Here is a 5352-nt window from a genome sequence, read left to right on the forward strand (position 1 = left end):
ATACAGGTCCCAATTCTCTGCTTCATGCCTCAAAAGAAACTTCATATAGTTCAAATTGCTCGTACTTGTGATGTATCTTAAGACTATTTTGGTTGCATTCCAGTGAGATTGTTTGGATTTACCATAAACTGTGCAAGTGAACTTATTCTATAACAAATATCTAGCCTCGTAAATGTATAAGAGATCCAATGAGCTCTCAGTAGTACTTGTCATTGACTGTAGGCTTGTCTGGATCTTTGGTAAGTTTAAAACTATGTTCCATGGGAGTGGCTGCAATCTTGCATTCTACCATATGAAACTTTTTCAGCAGACTATTGACATATTTCTACTGCCTCATGAAGGTGATGTCTGAGTCTCTCCATAACTCAATTCCAAGACAATAGTGCAAAAGTCCAAAATCTGTCATGTCGAACTCTGCAGAGAAGTCTTGTTTCAACTTGTTGATGAAGCTATCATAGCTTCTCACAATCAGATCATCTACGTACAAAAGTGCAATAGTAATGTCTTTCCCTTGAACTTTGTAGTAGAGAGTATGATCTACATTGAACTTCATGTATCTCGGATTAGCAAAATACTTGTCAATTCTGATGTACCAACTTCTGGGTGCTTGCCTTTAAGCCATTAGCAGACCTGATGCTCTTTCCTAGTTCAACATACCATGCTGGTTGCTGCATGTAGACTTCCTCGTCTAGGTAACCTTTGAGAAAAGCATTTTTGACATCTAGCTTATACACATTCCATGTACTGAGTGTCGCTATCAAAAATCTTATGGATTCCATCTTTGCTACTGGAGCATAAGTCTCATCATAGTCTTGACCATAGTGCTATGCAAATCCTTTTGTAACTAGTCTGTCTTTGTACCTTTCATGGATTGTACTTAACTTTGGGAACCCGTTTGTTTGTTATAGTCTTCTTTCTTGGTGGAAGGTCACATAATTCCCAAGTATTATTTTTATACAAAGCTTCTATTTCTTCACTCATAGCAGTTCACTTTTAGCATTTCAACTGCACCTTTGAAGTACAGTAGCTCTTCTATGGCCATGATGATAGTCATAAGAGCATAACTAGCACCTCTGGCTGTTGTTGTAGATGGGCATTGCATTGTAGAGTGTTGTAGAGAACCGGATCGGGCCGCCTTAGCAGAAAGGCTCCTGAGTAACAATGTTGCCTTTCTATAAAATCGAGAGACTAGATCTCTCTCCAAAGCTGCCTTTCCCACTCTCTCAGATGGGATCTACCTCTTTCTCTATGGGACTCTCCGAGGTTTCTCAATGAGAATCTCTCTTTTTCTCACAAAGAACCTTTAATCTCTCTCTCTCTTAGCAACGAAAATTCTTTCTTTAAGAGCACTAAACTCTCTCTCTCTCATGAATAGAAATTCTCATAAGAAAATGGATGGAATGGATCTCTCTTCCCCATAAAGAGACTCTCACTAGAACTCTCTTGAATAGAGATGAATGGAATTTTCTCTCAAGGACGGAATTCTCTGTCAAACGAATGGAAATCACAAGGCAAGGAAGCTCTGATACCATGAACAAATATGGAGAGTAGAGATGAGGAGAGATGGCACAATTAGAGAGCACACCACAAATGATTAACTGTACACTAGATTTAGTTGAAAATAAAGAATATGTACAAACCCTTTTGGGTGAGGGTTAAAGTTTCCAACCTTTTCCTTTATTTAGCACTCTTTTGGACTAATGCTATGCACATATGAAAACATGATGTTAAGATGAATCCTCAACAAGTAGTGGTGGCAATGAAAGTGCATGAGAATTTGAGTCTATCCGTAACTACCAAGAATTAAACAAAGCAACTATTCTAGACTCTTATGTGCTACCCCTATTAGATCAAATCTTTGACTAGATATCCAGAAAAGAAGTTTCATGGACTATTGTGTTGGGTATCATCCGACCACAATAGCCCTAAAAAATAGACTAAAGACCACATTTGTCTCCATATTTGAGGTCTACAGGAGTCACATGATGCCATTCCACTGTGGTGACCCCTTCGAACTTATTAATGCTAAATAAATAATTCATTCAGTAATTTGTTCTCAGAAGACCTTAAGATCTTCATGGACAACCTAACCTTGAAACCACCATAGCCTCCCACATGGAAAATTTGTGGCAAACTATAGGTAGCATTCCATGGCTTTGAACTTGAGAAAGTACATCTTTATAGTAACCAATAGGGTGCTTTTGAGACATGCTATAAGCTTTCACACAATCATTGTTAATCCCGACATGGTTCAATGCATCTAGTCTCCCAACCCCTAGGAATGTCTAATAAATTTGGAGAACATACCACATCATGTTCTACCAAGAATGGTAGTGATCTATGAGACCCTAGGAATGTCTAATAAATTTAGACAACTTACCACATCTCCCAAGAATGCTAGTGATCCATGAGTGCTTTTGCAACTGATCTGCCTGAGTAGTGGAATGAAAAATAATAAAGCTTCTGATTGGAGCTGTGTTGTGTGCTTTGAATGCTGAAACCATGGCATCAATTTGTTTATGTCCTAGAGCAATGTCATTTACATGTTGCCTTTCAAAATTGCAATGGGGACAATCTCCACCAACTAATAGCCGTTCTATAGCTAGACCTTGCTTCTATATCAAAAATATGTAGCCAAACTTTGCTTCTCACAACTTGAGCAAAGAGAACTTCTGGCCCTAATATGTGCCATGCAAAAGCTTTATCGATACATTCTAAGTATGAGACACTGACCAATGTAGAGAATGAGACAATTTGTTTCATGCTCCACAAGCTCAAGCCTCATGATCACTTTTGTTTTCATGAAACAGATTTGTATTAAGTACGAATGAAACCCACAAGAGCAAGCTCAAGGTGGAAATACAACATGAGAATAAGAACACCCTAAATGGGTCAATACAAAGCTCCTCAGAGAAAACTAGAAAAAGTCCAAAGTTTAGGCTAAAAGTGCCATGTCAACCCTACCGTGGTCTCTAAGAAAAAGGAGGAGCCACTCCATTCCCAACAAAGGAAAATAACCCTCCCTGGAGAAGCTGCCTACCCAAATAGCCATGAGCCCGTGTATTGTATCTGACCAAATACTAGCCATAGTGTGAGAAAGGTGGACCTGAGATCCATCCAAGGTGCTGGAATAGTTGCCCAGTTCCAATATTTACCCAAAAAAGTGCATTAAGGCATGCAAAGGCCTAAAGGACATCATCCAGAGAGCAAGACTCCACAAAGTATTGATGTATCAAAAGAGTCCAAAAAGAGTCATTCCCTTATATCTCTCAAGAACAATTAATTAAGGCATGCAAAGGACTAAAGGACATCATCCAGACAGCAAGACTCACAAAGTATCAACATATCAAAAGAGTCCAAGAAGAGTCGTGTCTCTAATAAAAGACCAGAGGTCTTGAGAGAGATCCACGCTACCGAGACCCAAGTCATTAAGAAGGAAAGAGGATCACATATGCTCAAAATCCTGCAAAAACTTTATGGGGACTCCTCCATGAGCTTGGCCAAAGAAAGAAGCAGCAGGTCTGGGTCTAGGTACCATTGTGAATCCCAGCCATGCTCCACATAACCTATGATCCCGACAGGCTAAAAAGAACTCCCAATAGAATATCGTGTGTAGTTCTAGACAACCTGCCCCCTGATTGAAGATCAAAGACCAAGGCATCCTTGTCTGATCGTCGTAAATGACATGGAGTGAAATACATGTCATCGCAAAATCCCCCATCCAAGGAGAGCAAGAAATAGACCCATCATATGTATCAACCCAATCCACCAGTACGGTTGCATCAATCTGTAGAATATCCTGCAGTTCCTTTGAGGTGAGTTATTGATAATGTATGTTTCTCTAAAATCTTTCAAGAATCCCACAGAAGAAGCAGGGCCACTCTCTCATCTAGACCACTGCATATAATGAGAAGTGCCAAGTGGTTTGCAATGCTCATCAAGTATGCTATTGTTCCATATAACAAATTCGCTGCAGAATACTCCTGAAGCTGGTCCAAGCTTTCAGGATAGCAACATAAGAGGGGAGAAGGGAGATCTAAGATGCGCTAAAGCAGCAAAGATCCACTCGGTACTTCCCATCCAGTCTCCACCCGAATAAGGAGTACAAGACTATATGCATAAGTCCCCTGACCACAACCTTGTAAAGAAATGCCTTCCAATGCAAAGTCTGGATCAATAATATTAAGAGCCCTTTCTCGCATGGAGAGAGTCAAAGTCTCCCAAGCCACCACGACGTATAGCGTCCACTATACCATAGTCCACTCCCTAAAGCAATACCAACAAGTGCAAACAAACCATGCCGTGGTCAGCAGAACCTGGCTAACAACCACCCCCCTGGAAGCAAGGTGAAGTTTGGCTAGACTCATCTCCTCCTGATGCTCTCTAACGCAGGGGCAAACTTTTGTGAAGGTCAATCAAGGGTGAAAGGCTGATTCAAACCAATAAAGAATTCTTCCGGCATTTGGCGGAGATAGAGGGGATTCCTAAGGGGGCTAAGGGGGAGAGGCTGGTAGGGGTGTAGGAAGAGGCTAAGAGGGTATAGGGAGAGGCTGAGGCTGAGGCTGAGCCCAAGGGCGATATAGGGACAGGCTGAGGGGGGTAGAAGGAGAGGACCCCTAGCAGACGCAATGGCAGGTGGTTTGGCCCAAAGGATGAGCCGTTTTGTCTGTTTTTGACAAAAAATCATTGCAAACTGAAGCTGCAACTTACTGTTCTCTGGACCTGCAAGCACCAGATGAGCTATGGATTTGAAGGCAGCACCTTCTGGAAAAGTAAAAAACTATTTCTGGCCCTGGATAAAGATCTATAGCAGGCGCCAAATGTTGGGGCTGGGTCTGTCAGCCTGGCCCTGGAAACGGATCTGTAGCAGGCACAAATTTCAAGGCTGGAGCTGGACAAGGGAGCGAGATGCAGGTTCTGAGTTTGCAGCCACAAATTGTTGCCAGAATTGCGACCAGCTGGGGAAGCTGAGGGATCTGGGGGTTGAGAAGGAGGTGAGGGAACTAAGAATTGAGATGGATGAAGTAGGGAAGCAGGATCACAACGGGGAGCTCAGCTGGAGGATTCAGATGTTTCCATCCTCATGATCACTTGAACATGAATCTCCAAAAGTAGGAAACATGGAGCATGTAATTGTATTACAAGAAATCGGCACAATAGATGGCAAGCACTTCCCAGTCGTGTGCTTCAATCAAGAAGCGCCAATAGGAATTTTAAACTTATTGTGGCTTCAATTTAGAAAAAATTCTTACAAAGATATGATCAGAGTCTCAATAAGCACTGTCAAGCCCAAGCAACTATGTAGTTATGAAACTAATTGAATTGACATAGTACACCATCCTCCTGTATGTA

This window comes from Dipteris shenzhenensis, chromosome 3 (genome assembly GCF_047967505.1).
Source record: "Dipteris shenzhenensis isolate YYH24624 ecotype China chromosome 3, Dip_SZ_1.0, whole genome shotgun sequence".
In the NCBI taxonomy this organism is placed as follows: Eukaryota; Viridiplantae; Streptophyta; class Polypodiopsida; order Gleicheniales; family Dipteridaceae; genus Dipteris; species Dipteris shenzhenensis.